Consider the following 16,129-nt stretch of genomic DNA (forward strand, 5'->3'; position numbering starts at 1 on the left):
TTTAAATTTGATTGTTTTAAATTTCGGCCATTTATGGAATAAGTTTATTTTAAGTTTTTATTTTAATTGTATATTGTATTGTTTTATAATTTGGCTGTACACCGCCCTGAGTCCTTCGGGAGAAGGGCGGTATAAAAATCTAAATAAATAAATAAATTTTAAAAAACTAAAAAAGCCAACACAATTCTGGGCTGCATAAACAGAGGGATAGAATCAAGATCACGTGAAGTGTTAGTGCCACTTTATAATGCCTTGGTAAGGCCACACTTGGAATATTGCATCCAGTTTTGGTCGCCACGATGTAAAAAAGATGCTGAGACTCTAGAAAGAGTGCAGAGAAGAGCAACAAAGATGATTAGGGGACTGGAGGCTAAAACATATGAAAAACAGTTGCAGGAACTGGGTATGTCTTGTTTAATGAAAAGAAGGACTAGGGGAGACATGATAGCAGTCTTCTAATATCTCAGGGGTTGCCACAAAGAAGAGGGAGTCAGGCTGTTCTCCAAAGCACCTGAGGGTAGAACAAGAAGCAATGGGTGGAAACTGATCAAAGAAAGAAGAAACTTAGAACTAAGGAGAAATTTCCTGACAGTTAGAACAATTAATAAGTGGAACGACTTGCCTGCAGAAGATGTGAATGCTCCAACACTGGAAATTTTTAAGAAAATGTTGGATAACCATCTGACTGAGATGGTGTAGGGTTTCCTGCCTGGGCAGGGGGTTGGACTAGAAGGCCTCCAAGGTCCCTTCCAACTCTGTTGTTATATAAATAAATGTAACTTTTGGGCTGTATTGTAGTCGTTAAGTTGAGACCTACCAGCATTTAGCATGCATTGCCAATCTATGTTTTAATGGTCCCACATACAAAGGAAATCCTGCACGCTCCAAATACATATCCAGAGAACTGCTGCCTACAGCTTCATGGCAATGCCTACTAAATATTAAGCGCTAGGAATGCTGGCATTTCTAATTCAACCCGGTTGAGAAATCTGCACTAGCATAGTTCCCTGTCACCTTCTTTGACTGAAACTGCAGCAGCGAAGACAGACCATCCCAAGTGGGGGCCGTAATTGTCTTGCAAAGTTATAAAAGCAGAGCAATCTGGAGTCTTAAATTGGTCGACCGCTGGACCAGAAGGAGTGATTTACTGACCGGTGGACTGGCAGGATCTCAATGGGGGCGGCCCTGGGCTTTTTAACAAGGGGGGGGGATGAATCACTGACCTCCAATCCACCACCAGGCCTGCCTGACAAACGATTAGCAAAACAGGCACCAAGGGCAGCTTTGGAAACTCAACAGATGGCATTCTTGCAGAAACAAGTCATTTGCCTCGGTTTTTCAATTAGCAATAATGGCCCGTGTGTTTATGTAAAAGTGCCTCCCCACTGATAACCAGGCGCTTGCACATCAAAGTCATCTTCCATTCCAGCCTCCTTCTTCACCCTCCCTTTTCTTTTTTATCGCCCGTTCTACCCTTTATTTTTCCTAGATAAAGAAATCCACTCCGCCTATGTCTTTCCAAGGAATTACTGGGCTCATCTTGGATGCCGGCAAATGTTTCTTCCAGCTGCTGCTCCCTCTATAATTGCAAGCTAGATTTCAGGTTCAGAGAAGAGCAGCTAAGCTGATCAAAGGCCTGGAGACCAAAACGTATGAAGAACGGCTGCAGAATTTGGGTTTGGCTAGTCTAAAGAAAAGAAGAATTAGGGGTGGTATGTTAGCAGTATTCCAGTGTTTGAGGGACTGCCACAAAGAAGAGGGGATCAAATTATTCTCCAAAGCACCAGAGAATTCTCCTAGAATTAAGGAGAAACTTCCTAGGCGGCATTAACAGAGGCACAGAATCAAGATCACGTGAACTGTTAATACCACTTTATAAGCCTTCATAAGGCCACACTTGGAATACTGTATCCAGTTTTGGTTGCCATGATGTAAAAAAGATGTTGAGACTCTAGAAAGAGAGCAGAGAAGAGCAACAAAGGTGATTAGAGAGACTGGAGATGGAAACATATCAAGAACGGTTGCTGGAATCGGGAATGTCTAGTCTAATGAAAAGAAGGACTAGGGGGGGACGTGATAGCAGTGTTCTGATATTTGAAGGGCTACAACAAAAAAGAGGAAGGCTATCTATTCTCCAAAGCAGCTGAAGGCAGGATGAGAAGCTATGGATGGAAACTAATCAAGGAGAGAACTAAGGAGAAATTTCCTGACAGTCAGAAATTATGATTAATCAGTGGAACCACTTGCCTCCAGAAGTTGTAAAAGCTCCAACACTGGATGTTTTTAAGAAGAGATTGGATAACCTTTTGTCTGAAGTGGTGTAGGGTTTCCTGCCTGAGCAGGGGGTTGGACTAGAAGACCTCCAAGGTCCCTTCCAACTCTGTTGTTCTGTTCTGTTCTATTCCTAACAGTGAGAACAATTAACCTTCTGGAGGCAAGTGGAGCGGTTCCATCACTGGATGTTTTTAAGAAGAGTCTAGACCAGCGGTTCTCAACCTGTGGGCCGTGACCCCGTTGGGGGTCGAATGACGATTTGCCAGGGGTCGCCTAAGACCATCGGAAATATGGGAAGTATACTTGCGAGTCGAAGAATCGCGCTCCAATGGTTGACTCCACAAGCCAGCTGCAGGCTCTTCAAATCGCTAGCCGAATTCGGCTTCATGCGCGATGAATTAAAAAAGAGAAAAATCTTTGCTCTGATGTCTCCCTCTCAAGCCAGCTGCAATCACTCCCAATTGCTAGCCTAATCTGGCTTCAGGCGCAATAAACTTAATAGGGGAGGAGTCTCCGTTTTAATGCCTCCATCCTCAAGGCAATCGCAAGCAGTTCAGATCGCTAGCCAATACGGCTTCAGGCACGATAAATTCAAAATGAAAATAATTTTACGGTTGGGGTCGCCACATCGTGGGGAATTGTATTAAAGGGGTCGCAGCACTATAAAGGTTGAGAACCACTGGTCTAGACAGTCACTTATCTGAAATAGTATGAGAAGAGAAGAGAAGAGAAGAGAAGAGAAGAGAAGAGAAGAGAAGAGAAGAGAAGAGAAGAGAAGAGAAGAGAAGAGAAGAGAAGAGTTGGAAAGGATCTTGGAGGCCTTCTAGTCCAACCCCTTGCTTAGGCAGGAATTCTGCTTGAGCAGGTGGCTGGACTAGAAGACCTCCAGGGTCCCTTCCAGTTCATTCATTAATTCATTAATTCATTCGTGCATTCAAGTTTTCTTAACAGGGAGAATTCAGTGAAAGAGGGTAGGCAGTTCAGAGCCTTGAGAATCCCCGAGAGAGAAAAGTTAGCATTCTCTCTGCTGCATTTAATATTGAATTCTGTGGAATTTTTAACTTCACCCCTAATACAACCATTCGTTTAATGACAGTTTTAAAGTGACAGCACCCTGAGAAAATTTAACTTATGTATTGTACTTGCACTTGCAACCATTATACTGCCCTTGTGCTCACTCAATTCAGGGGCTTTGCGATAGTTCACATTTACAACCTGTTGTAGTATCCTGCAGTCACCCTTTGCAAATTTGTTTGCCAATTTACAGCAAATAAAAAAAAACACCACTCATTGGGAAAGCTGGATTCACTTAACTGGCCTAAAAAAGTATTATAAAAGCTTAATCAAGTTACAACAGCAATGATTCACAACAGAAATTCCACTCCTAATTCTTGTCATAAGTCGAGGCTAATTGTATATCAATTAGCACAACTATCAAATATCAATTAGCACAACAACTAGACACAAGAACAGTTTTTTCCCGAAGGCCATCACTCTGCTAAACAAATAATTCCCTCAACACTGTCAGACTATTTACTGAATCTGCACTACTATTAATCTTCTCATAGTTCCCATCACCAATCTCTTTCCACTTATGACTGTATGACTATAACTTGTTGCTGGCAATCCTTATGATTTATATTGATATATTGACCATCAATTGTGTTGTAAATGTTGTACCTTGATGAACGTATCTTTTCTTTTATGTACACTGAGAGCATATGCACCAAGACAAATTCCTTGTGTGTCCAATCACACTTGGCCAACAAAAATTCTATTCTATTCTATTTTATTTGTTGTCTTCTGATAGCAATATTATCAATGTGATAGGTCATTGGTCACAAAAATTGACTTGGGAAGGGAGAGAAAGAACAAACTAAGATTGGAGATGATGGGTGGTTACAAAATTTCTCTTATGAAAAAGAAATACAGTATTTAATGATCCACATAGTTACAGCAGCACGCATAGTCTACGCACAGAACCGGAAAAATAACAATATACCATCTGAAGACAATGTCATTAGAAAAATCATGGAATGTGCGGAAATGGATAAGCTTATGAAGGAGATTCAAGAAAAAGAGGAAACAGAATATTATCTAGTCTGGGAGAGATGGTATAAATGGTTGGACGAAAAGTGGGGGGGGAAGGACAAGGAAAGATTAAATAACGGCTAAATTAGGAGTAGAAATATAAGAACAAATAGGAAGAAACAACAATTGTGGAAAGGAAATTGGGTACATGTGTATATCTAAGTATATATGTAAATAAAATAATTAGAATAATATAATATATTACAGTGATATATATATATGATATATTAGAAATATATGTATAAAAGATACATTAGGATGAGAGAAAATGTATAAGTATTGATAACCAATGGGAAACTGTTGAAAAGAAGAAAGTGTTAATTTCTTTTTTTGTTTGTTTTTAAAATCTGTTTAATAATTTTTTTTTAAAAAAAGGAAAACTGCAATGTATAATGAATAAAATATATTTTTCCTTCCCAATAACATCACCCTTCTATCTAGAGTTTTATTAAGAGCCCCGTTACGCATAGCTTCTCCACAATTTGAAGTACACACACTTTTTCCAACAGATGGCAGTGTTGAACCATAGAAAAGAAGGGAATTACTAACGGAAAGTTTTGTCTAGAAGTAGCGGTAGGTTTGTAAGGGGTTCCAAATTATCTACACAATATGTGCTAGAAAACTGCAATTTTAAAATGGAAATCATTCATATTTCTTGGTAGCACAATCCTGTAGCCCTAGAACAGCAATAGTATAACTATGATGTAAAAAAGATGTTGAGATTCTAGAAAAGAGTGCAGAGAAGAGCAACAAAGATGATTAGGGGACTGGAGGCTAAAACATATGAAGAATGGTTGCAGGAACTGGGTATGTCTAGTTTAATAAAAAGAAGGACTAGGGGAGACATGATAGCAGTGTTCCAATTTCTCAGGGGCTTCCAGAAACAAGAGGGAGTCAAGCTATTCTCCAAAGCACCTGAAGACAGGACAAGAAGCAATGGGTGGAAACTAATCAAGGACAGAAGCAACTTAGAACTAAGGAGAAATTTCCTGACAGTTAGAACAATTAATCAGTGGAACGACTTGCCTGCAGAACTTATGAATGCTCCAACACTGGAAATTTTTAAGAAAATGTTGGATAACCATTTGTCTGAAATAGTGTAGGGTTTCCTGCCTGGGCAGTGGGTTGGACTAGAAGACCTCCAAGCTCCCTTCCAACTCTGTAATTTTATTTACACAAAATGACAGTATACACAGCACATGAGATAACTGTGCTGGATGAACTGTGCATCTTAAAGAGGAAACTCAGTGGGGTAACTATCCCAAAGATGCTTTTTCGGGAGACCACTGGACTTTCTTGCTTTTTCTTTTGAAGACGTTTTGCTTCTCATCCAAGAAGCTTCTTCGGCTCTGACTGGATGGTGGAGAATGGAAAGATTTATTATATTCCTTGCAGACAGCTGGTCATTTGCACTGGTCATTTCTGAGGGTCGTTGAAGGAGGTTTATCTGTGTCCTCAGGGTCACCTGAGTAGGGCTCCTGGTTCCTGTAGTCTGCAATTTTTTCGAGACTCTCTATCGATTTTTAGCTATACAATTTGGGATGAACATCCTTTGAATAGGAATGGATTTCCAGAGGGAAAAAATGCAGACTACAGGAACCAGGACCCCTACTCAGGTGACCCTGAGGACACAGATAAACCTCCAAGTAGCCTCAATGACTCTCTAAAAGGATGCAAATAACCAGCTGTCTGCAAGGAGTATAAATCCTCCCATTCCCCATTATCCTGCCAGAGCTAAAGAAGCTTCTTGGGTGAGAAGCGAAACGTCTTCAAAAGGAAAAACAAGAATGTCCTGGAAAAAAAGCACTTTTGGAACAACCACGACCTGGATGACCGAGAATCTCTACAGACTTTTAGCTCTACAAATGGGGTAAAGTAGTTTTCCCACCATTTGCAGCGAACGAAACGTTTGCTATACTGTAGTTCGTAACACGTTCATCAACTAAACTTCCCAGGGAAAAAAACTTTATGGAAACCTATGAAAAATCGAATAGTGTCAAAGACAGCCGCCTACTTTGTAAATTTAGTATAGCCATATGGACAAGTCTAACAAGTCAGTCCTAGAGGCAGTGGTGGGATTCAAGTAATTTAAAAGCCGGTTCTCTGCCCTAATGATTTCTTCCAACAACCAGTTTGCCAAAGTGCTCAGACAGTTAACAACCGGTTCTCCCGAAGTGGTGCGAACTGGCTGAATCCCATTACTGCCTAGAGGAGATCAACCCTGACTGCTCCTTAGAAAGTCAGATCCTGAAGATGAAACTGAAATACTTTGGCCACCTAATGAGAAGGAAGGACTCACTGGAGAAGAGCCTAATGCTGGGAAAGATTGAGGACAAAAGAAGAAGGGGATGACAGAGAACGAGGTGGCTGGATGGAGTCACTGAAGCAGTAGGCATGAGCTTAAATGGACTCCAGAGGATGGTAGAGGACAGGAAGGCCTGGAGGAATGTTGTCCATGGGATCGCGATGGGTCAGACACGACTTCGCAAGTAACAACAACAACAACAACAACATGGACAAGCCTCTCTCTTTTCAAAGTTCCACCCGACAGCAAACACCACTCTGGGAGAATTTGCAGTTCCATTTTGGAAAAATCTGCAGCTTGCAGTAGCTTTCCAGGAGAGACAAGTAAGCATGTGATGCTTGCATTGCTAGACGTATTTTAAACAGGAATAGCTCAAGGGTGTTAAAATCACAGCGAGTTACAGAATAAAATACACTGCAGGGCAGGGGTCTCCAACCTTGGCAACTTTAAGACCTGTGGACTTCAGCTCCTAGAATTCCCCAGCCTAATTCTATTCTATTCTATTCTATTCTATTCTATTCTATTCTGTGGCTCCCACTCTCTGGAATGAACTTCCCCCAGGACTCCATCAACTTTCCGACCTTCGAACCTTTCGCCGCGAGCTTAAGACACATCTATTTATTTGCGCAGGACTGGACTAGAATTTTAATTTTAAATTTAGTTTTTAATGGGGTTTTATTATTTTAATTATAATTTTAAATTTGGCCTTATTTAATCAGTTTTTTAATTAGTGTTTTATCTTGTATTTATATTTGTGTTTTTATTAGGCTGTAATAAGTCCCTTGGGAGATAGGGCGGTATAAAAATGTGATTAAATAAATAAATAAATAAATAAATAAATAAATAAATAAATAAATAAATAAATAAATAAATAAATATTCTATTCTATTCTATTCTAATTCTAATTCTATTCTATTTTATTCTATTCTAATTCTATTCTAATTTCATTCCATTCTATTCTATTCAAATTCTCTTCTTTTCTCTTCTCTTCTATTCAAATTCTCTTCTCTTCTCTTCTATTCAAATTCTCTTCTCTTCTCTTCTATTCAAATTCTCTTCTCTTCTCTTCTCTTCTATTCTATTCAAATTCTATTCTAATTTCATTCCATTCAAATTCCATTCAAATTCTATTCTATTCTATTCTAAAACAACAATGAGAAAAATAGATTGAAGGAGGAAGCAACAAGAAAGGAAGCAGATAGAAAGAAGAAGGATGCAGTGAAAATATTCTCCTTGGGCCTCTGAAAGTCCTACATATATCATCACCTAGCTTTCACTAGTCCAGGTAGTCCTCAACTTACAACCACATTTGAGGCCAGAATTTAGGTTGTTAAGTGATTTCCCACCCCCATTTTATGATTTTTCTTGCTACGTTTGTCAACTGCGGTTGTTAAATTAGTAAAACAGTTGCTAAGTGATTCCTTCCTCATTGACTTTGCTTGTTAGAAGGTCACAAAAGGGGATCACATGAACCCAAGACACTGCAACCGCCATTAACATGAACCAGTTTGAATGTAGATCACATGACCATGGGGATGCTGCAACGGTCATAAGTGTGAAAAATGGTCATAAATCACTTTTTTCAGTGCCGTTGTAATGTCGAACGGTCCCTAACTGAACTGTTGTAAGTCGAGGGACACCTGTTATTGCCATATTTGGCCTGCAGAAATGCATGCGACCACTAGGTGACAGCAAAGAGCTATGAGGAAAAAAAATATGAACTCTTTCCTGCTGTGTAGTGATCATCTGGATATTTGCAGCTCAGATCTACAGTAGTGGCCAAAATTGTGGAAACCTTTTGGGAAAAGTGTATTTTCTAAAACTAGCTAATAACGGCACTTTTTTGGGGGGCAGTAGTACCATAAAATTATATATCAATGGAAAGATAATTTAATCAAGAATGCAATGTGATAACTTTTATGAAGGATTTGCTATCAGAATAGCAGTTACAGTATAAAGAAGAAAAGTGAAACACGTAGAAAAAATGAGAAATACAAAAATTCTCACCATGTCAGTTAATATTTAGTTGGGTAACCTTTAGCAGGAATGACGGCCTTTCAACGTCTTCCCATGGAGCGAACCAAGTCTTTTAGTTCTGCAGCTGTTATCATATGAAACCAAGATTGAATGATTGCTTCTATTAACTGGGTTTTATTGCTGGGTCACTTCTGACTAACAAGTTTCTTTAGTTGACTGCATAGATTTTCAATTGGGTTAAGATCTGGGCTATTCCCAAGCCATTCCAGCAATGGAATAGGATTATCTTGAAATTCCAAAACCAAAAAGTGCTGTTATTAGCCATCAAGACTCCAAAATACACTTTTCCCAAAAGATTTCCACAATTTTGGCCACTATTGTATCTGGCTGGTATCTGAGTTACCAGGTTGACAGCTGAGCTTCCTTGACCCGTTGCAAGGCCATCTGTTCAGAAGTTGCTATTGTCCATTAGTAAAACCCCAGGGCTCCAATTCGCTAATGCTGAGGGAATCAGATTTTCAAGCCAGTGAAATAGCAACGAAACAGAAACGGAGCTATCTAACCAACTACCCCGAGGTTTTAGTTACAGCACACATCCTCTAATCTCGACAGCCTTTCCTGTGGCCTGCGGCTCTGACAGAGATCACCCAAAGATCTCTGGCTGATTCAGAGATCACCCGCTGAAACACTTTGGAAAAAGGAGGTGCAAAGGTGTATCCCAAAAGAGACACAGGAGGCCAAATATTCTGCTGAAACTGGCAATTCAGGTCAGCGGGACGGTCATATGAGCCCTAACCTAAGGCAAGAACATTCCGGAATCAATAGACAACTTGGGGAAATCCCATGGGGAAATCATTTTCATTCGGCCTCACACACTGCACAGTCAAAGTGACAACAGAGGCAGAATTTGTGCAAAGATATGGATGTGCACACAATGGCTACATTTCTGTTTCACTTCATGGCCTATTCAGTTTTGTTCTTTCCCCCATTGATGGCTCTTTTCTGATGGGTGAAGATCTCCGCAACTGGCATTTTTTAAATAAACAAATTCCAGGGCAGCCATTTTGTAACCGCATCCCCAATTCCCTCTCCAAATTCCAAATATTCCCGTAGTCCTATAAATCAGGGGTCTCCAACCTTGGCAACTCCCAGAATTCCCCAGCCAGTAAAGCAATTCTGGGATTGAAGTCCGCCAAGCTTAAAGTTGCCAAGGCTGGAGACCCCTGCTATAAAGAGTATCCCTTACTCTGAATTAGGGAATCCACTAAAATTTTAACAAAAGTTCAGGGATAGCAAAATGCCTTAATATAGATAGTCCTCAACTTACAACAGTTCACTTCGTGGCTGTCCAAAATTACTAAGCAACGGCAGTGAAAAAAAGTGACTTATGACTGTTTTTCACACAATCTTTGCAGCATTCCCATGGTCACATGATCAAAATTTGGTTGCTTGGCAACAGGTTCATATTTATGACGGTTGCAGGGTCTTAGGGTCACGTGATCCGTTTTTGTGACCTTCTGGACAGGCAAAGTCAATGGGGAAGCCGGATTTCCTCAACAACGGGGTTACTAACTTATCAAGTGCAGTGGTTCGTTTAACAAGGATGGCAAGAAAGGTCGCGCAATGGGGCAAACCACATTTAACAAATGTCTCACTTAGCAGCAGAAGTTTTGGGCTCCATTGTGGTCGTAAATCGAGGACTTGCTGCAAAAAGTATTTACAGGGAAAGGCTCCCCAATCTGGACTACAAAACCCAGAGAACCACAAGATGGCAGCAAAGAGATTCAGAAAACCTTTTATAGCCCTCTAGGGTTTTGTTTTGCAGCATGGATATAGTTGCCCTGAATTGAAGATCGACCATACAGATGAAGGAGTAGAGCCTTGTTTTCAAACGTGGCAAATTTTAAGATGTGTGGACTTCAACTCCCAGCATTCCCCAGCCAGCAATCATCGAGTGTATGCAAGCCAAGGCTTAAACAAGACAGATTCACTAAGGCAGGGTGGTCCCAGAAACACTTCTACCGAGTCAAATAAATATTCTTAACAATTCTCATTTTTCATGTCTAGAACAAGACAGGTCGGTAGATCTAACCGTCATAAAACAAAGCTCCTGAGGTCCTCAACCATTTTTTAAGAAAGCAAAGGAGATCCGAAATCAAAATTTAGACCCACTTGGCTAAGGAAGGCGCACCCTCCTGCCCAGATCACCTTCCACTGTCAGGATGCAATGGACCCGCCGTCCCCAAAAACCATCGCTTGAGGGCAGCAGAGGACCGCAAAGGCGAAAAACTGCCCTGACTGGGTTCTAATTTAGTACAGGGCTCTGGCAAGATCCAGATTATCCGCCCCGCCACATCACACGACCATCTCAGCAAAACCTCAAGAAAATCACGGCTCCTTCCTCTTAACTCGCCTACATTTCTGGCAGCTCGGGAATCAACCTATGAGTCCCCCCACTCCACTCCACTCTCGCCCACTGCTACCCCACCAAGAGGCGGGCGATCCCCAATCTTTCTTCTATACCCCCCCACTTCTCTAAAAAAACCCCACCAGTTGCCCTGCGGCGGTTCATCTTCCTTGACATTTTTGCCACGGAATCTGCCGGGGGGGTCTTTTGCAGGCGCTTTTCCGTCTTGGAAAAAAGGCTCAGGGAAGAGAGAACATTCCCGCCGCGTCGACATGTTTTATTTTGAAGGAAAAACAATGATTACGGTGCCAAGCTCAACCACAAGTCTCGGCCAACCCTTCAAAGACGTTTCGAGATGACGCCGTTTGACTTCCCTCTGGGAAGCGCCAAGATCCGGAGGCAAAGCAAACCTGGAAAGAAGCAACCCGAGCGAAGACGTCCAAGAGGCAGCGGTGGCATTCAGCCAGTTCGCACCAATTCGGGAGAACCGGTTGTTAACTTTCTGAGCAGTTTGGCGAACTGGTTTGTTGAAAGAAATCATTAGGGCAGAGAACCGGTGGTTAAATTATTTGAATCCCACTACTGCCAAGAGGCCCATTTCTCCATCCCAAGAGATCAAGAGAGTCCAATTCCCCGGGTTGGGCAAGGCTGCAAAATCCATCTCAAAACTCCTTGCCTCTTTCTCACCAGCTTCTACTGCGCTCTGCTCCGGATTCAGAACCGGAGCTGGAAGATTATTCATTTCTGAGAGTCGGCATCCCCTTTTTCAAATATTTGTGGAAGGCAGGTTGGCACGAGAGCGCAAGTCAAGGCAGACCACACCTCACCGGCGTGGCTTTCCTCGCCTCTGTCCCCGGCAAAACAGGACTCGCTCGGCCCTATACGTTGTGGGTTCAACCCGCCGCTCTGAAACCCCGCCGTTTCCTTTAACCCTCGCCCTAGCTCTATAGTTGGGTCCCCCCTCTCTCCCCACCGTGGCTCCCGAAAACTCATTTTGCAAAACGTCGAGGCGTTCCTTTCAGCTCCCAGGCCGGTTGCAAAAGGACTCGAAAGCAACATTAGTTATTCCGACCTCTTTCCGCCCCACCTCCGCCACTTTCCCTTCTCTATTTCCACCCCACTCCAGGGGAAGGATACTGCGAAATCCCCTTTCCCTCCCCACTCCTGGGAAAAGGATATTGCAAAATCTCCATTCCCACCTACTCTGGGGCCAGCCAGAGGTGGTATTTGCCGGTTCTCCGAACTGCTCAAAATTTCCGCTCCCGGTTCTCCAGAACCTGTCAGAACCCCTCTGGATTTCACCTCTGGGACACTCCCTTCCCTCCTTCCCGCATACGGCACAAAAACTGACTGTGGACGGTCCGACTTTGGCTTCGCCCCGGCTGCAGACCACAGCGTCAAAGCCGGCCGATGCAGCCATGACCGGGGATAGATAAACCCTATAGACCGGACACCCCACCCCCATCCCTCCAAACTCACCCGGGTGCAGCCGCTTCCTGACGCTGGGTTGAAAGAGCTCCGAGCCTCCAGCCTTTCGCCGCTGCAGCTCAGCCTTTCGGCCGGGGGGGAGGTCCCCCTTTTACCCCAGCAGGACCTCCGAGGAAAAGCAACCGACCCAGGGAGGAGACCCCCAGATCCCACCCCGTTTTTAGCTCTTTTTTGGAGAAAGGGGCACTTTTCAGTTCCAGAAAACGGCTCTGCGGGGATAGGGGAGGACGTCCCACTGGGGAATGGAGAGCGAGGGGCGGCTGTCTTAATCACCGCTCTGCGATCCAGAAGAGCGATGAGATTCCCTCCAGGACGTTTGCTCTAAGGGTGGACTAGATCCCGGGGATCCGGGGGGCTAATGGGCGTCGGGGGGGTCAGCGCCTTCTGTTGTGTGGGGAGGGGAAGGGGGTAGAAATCCAAAGAGAGATTTGGGCAGCTTCTCCAAACAAAAAAGAAAAAAAACAACGCGCACCCAACGTTGCAGCTCTTTCAGAGGCGGGCAGGGGTCTCTTCCAAAATTATGAGAGGGCGGGGAGGGGAAGGGGAATTCATCCGTGGAAGAGCAGGACGCCTCCCGCCTGCCCAGCGGGCCCCGGAGGGAGAGGCTGGTGCGGAAGGCCAGGCTGTCTTAGGAGAACGGCAAACTCAATTGTGGAGGGGCTGCGTCCCAGCCGCGCCCCTTCTTCTCTTCTCTCCTGCCCCGCAGAGGTCCGCCAACGCTGTTTGTTCAGGCGTTTCGGAACCGGACAGCCGGTTCTCTCCCGGAGGATCGGTTGGAAGGAGTCGCTTCTCGACTCGGCTGGCTGGCCGCCCTGCTAACAAGCCCCGGAGGCGGCGCTCCTGGCAATCCTCGCCTCCCCCGCCTTTGCTGGACCGGAGTGGGGTGCGGGCGGGGGGAACCGTTCTGATCCCGCTAAGCCGACCCAGAGTAGGCAGCTCTGCTCCTGCCACCCGGTTGTGGCCCTTTGAATCTGGGTAATCCCGTTCCAACGCAAACGGCGGATCCCCAACTAGATCCCTCCAAGACTTCCCGCCAGACGGCGTCGGCAAAGAGGTTGCATTGCACCCCGAGGCGCTCCTCTGCCTCTCCCAGCATCAGCGCCCCTCGCCCCAGCTTCCCAGCCCCGCGTCCCCTCCAGCTCCTCTGGCCCAACGACTTGTTGTAACCCCACTCTGGGCATAAGGCCGGGTTGAGGAGACCGGGGCGATGGAGGGGGGTGAGTGGATGCATTGGCTGCCCCCCCTCCATAGGTGGGTTTTCCCCACCACCTCTCTTAGGCCAGGTCGGTCGGGTCTCTCTGAGAGCGGGTGGGGGCGGCATCTGAAGGGTTGGGAACGGGAAAGAAAGACGGAGAAGAAAGAGGAAAGATCGAAACGGCAAGGGCGAGGAATTGAAGAGGAATGGAATAAATGGGGCAGAAGGGAGGGAGGGGGAGGGGAGGAAGGAGGGGAGGGGAAGGAGGAAGGAAGGAAGGAAGGAAAGAGGAGGGAAGGGAAGGAAGGTAGGAAGGAAAGGGAAGGAGGGAAGGGAAGGGAAGGGAACGAAGATTTGAGAAAAGTCCCTCTCTTCCTTTCTTACCTTTCTCAAAGCTCAGAGTCGATTCCCGAACCCCGACCGCTCCACCCGACGGCCTCCCTAGATGCCGGCAAGCCTAAACCACTCGGCCAGCTCCCCGCGGCGCTTTCCCCGCTTTTGAGATTCATCAGCCTCCCCCTTTGCCCTCTGGCAAGAGAGAGAGAAAGAGAGACGCTCCGAAGAGGCTTCCCTCCAGTTTGGGGCAGGCGCTCCAGCGGCGCGGGCCGCCCCCCCCTCCTCCTCCCCACGCCCTGGCCCGCCCGCTCGCCCGCCGTCCCCCTCCTCCCATCCCCAGCTGCAAGAATGCCGCGCCGCGGCCCCTCTGCCAAATCTGGTTGTCATTAACGCAGCCCGAGCAGGCAACGGCTTTCCGCCAGAGCCTCAGCCTCCCTTCAGACCCCAGCTAGCTCGGGGGCCTCCTGCGGAGCGACCCCCCGACTTTCAGGCGGGCGGGCAGGCAGGCAGGCGGGCGGGACGAGCACAAACGGGGCTGCTGGCTTTTGAGCCGCGGGGCGAGAAAAGCGCAACCCGGCGCGATCCGCGGGTCTGTCTTTGTAGCGCCGTTCATCCGTCGGTCCCATCGCAGCCTCAGCGGCTGTCCCACGCACTCTTCCCGACGGCCCCGAGCCGAGCGACGGAGGACAATGCGGGACCCGATACTTTCCTACCCCACCAGCAGGAAAGATGCTGCGGATTTCACCTTTCGTTTCGCGGGCAAACTCCAGGCACGCTGGGATCCCTGGTTTAGAAAGCCGATTATCCTGTTGGAAGCCCTCTAGATCGAAGCAAGGGGGGGGGCTTTCCTTCTGATTATCCACCCCCCAAAAAAGATCGAATTGTCAAAACTCGGAATCGGGCGACGGGGGGAGGGGGCGTGGATGGGATGGAAAGGCACCCAAAAAACCTTCCTGCCAGTATTTCGGATGGTCTTTTTAATATTTGCCCCCGTAATCCCATCCAAAGATTATTATTATTATTATTTGCTGGACTCCGACTCAAAAGAAAAAGAAAAAGAAAAAAATTCCCGACGAAGAGAGAAAAAAAAAACCACAAAAAAACCCCCAAATGCATTACCTTCCTGAATCTTGGTTAAAAATCCGTAACCGCCAAAATCGAAGCAATTTAAAAAAAAAAAAATCCAATAAGGGAACCCGGGGTCTCCTTCCTGCGGCTTGTTTTTTCCCCCCCTCTCTGCGACGGTCTCAGAATGCGACTGCCGGAGTGGATTCAATTCTGGGCTCCATCCTACTCCAGCGAATCCCTGCTTTCAAGTAAATAGTTGTCAGGAAATGGTCCTCCTCCCCCCCCCCCACCTCTCTCCCAAACCCATTCCCAGCTCTCGCTCTTCCAGAATAAAAGCCTCTCGCGCTGATTTGACGCCCGAGGCTCCCGTGCCAAGCTCTTAAACTGGCGGAGAGTGTATTTGGTGTGGGGGGGGGGGGCGTCGGCCAAACCTTCCAAACTTCGCCTGGAACTGGGGGTAGGGAGGTGTGCGTGCGCTGGTGCGTGTGCGCGTGTGCGCGTGTGTTGGTGTTGGGTGTTCGTGCTGGGAAGAGTTTGACCATATGGCACGGACTGGGAAATGAGGAGGGGGGGGGTCCCTTGCGCTAAAGCGTGAGCAGATTCCTGTCTCTTCCCCCTTTTTTCAATTGACCCCCCCACCTCAGCAATGTTCCCCCCCCCTCCCCCCAGCGAGGGCCACATCTCCGCAGACCTGAGACATTTCTGGAGGTGTATAATTCATATTGTCACTAGTTTCTGGGCTTGGATCAGAGGTGGGTTTCAGCAGGCCCTGACCAGTTCTGGAGAACCGGTAGCGGAAATTTTGAGCAGTTCGGAGAACCGGTAGTAAAAATTCTGACTGTCCCCAACACCGATCTATTCTCTGCCTCAGGAGTCCCAGCTGATCAGGAGGAAATGGGGATTTTGCCCTAACCTTCCCCTGGAGTGGGGTGGGAATGCAGATTTTATAGCACCCTTCCCCTGGAGTGAGATGGGAATGGAGATTTTG

At 45.9% G+C, this 16,129-nt stretch overlaps 1 protein-coding gene across 4 annotated transcripts in view; it reads right to left on the reverse strand.

The window, feature by feature from the left end:
• Window positions 1-15,390, reverse strand: part of PDGFRA (platelet derived growth factor receptor alpha) — a 71,869-nt gene extending 56,479 nt beyond the window's left edge. For 2 of the 4 annotated variants that reach the window (XR_009156230.1, XM_058192233.1), the window contains exon 1: window positions 14,122-14,280. The gene's annotated coding sequence lies outside the window, so the exon portion shown is untranslated. Of the gene's footprint in view, window positions 1-12,533; window positions 13,317-14,121; window positions 14,281-15,192 lie in introns of those variants that run through there. The other 2 variants (XM_058192234.1, XM_058192236.1) reach the window with 2 other exon arrangements.
• Window positions 15,391-16,129: the final 739 nt, after the last annotated feature.

Source organism: Ahaetulla prasina, chromosome 8, assembly GCF_028640845.1.
Source record: "Ahaetulla prasina isolate Xishuangbanna chromosome 8, ASM2864084v1, whole genome shotgun sequence".
NCBI lineage: Eukaryota > Metazoa > Chordata > Lepidosauria > Squamata > Colubridae > Ahaetulla > Ahaetulla prasina.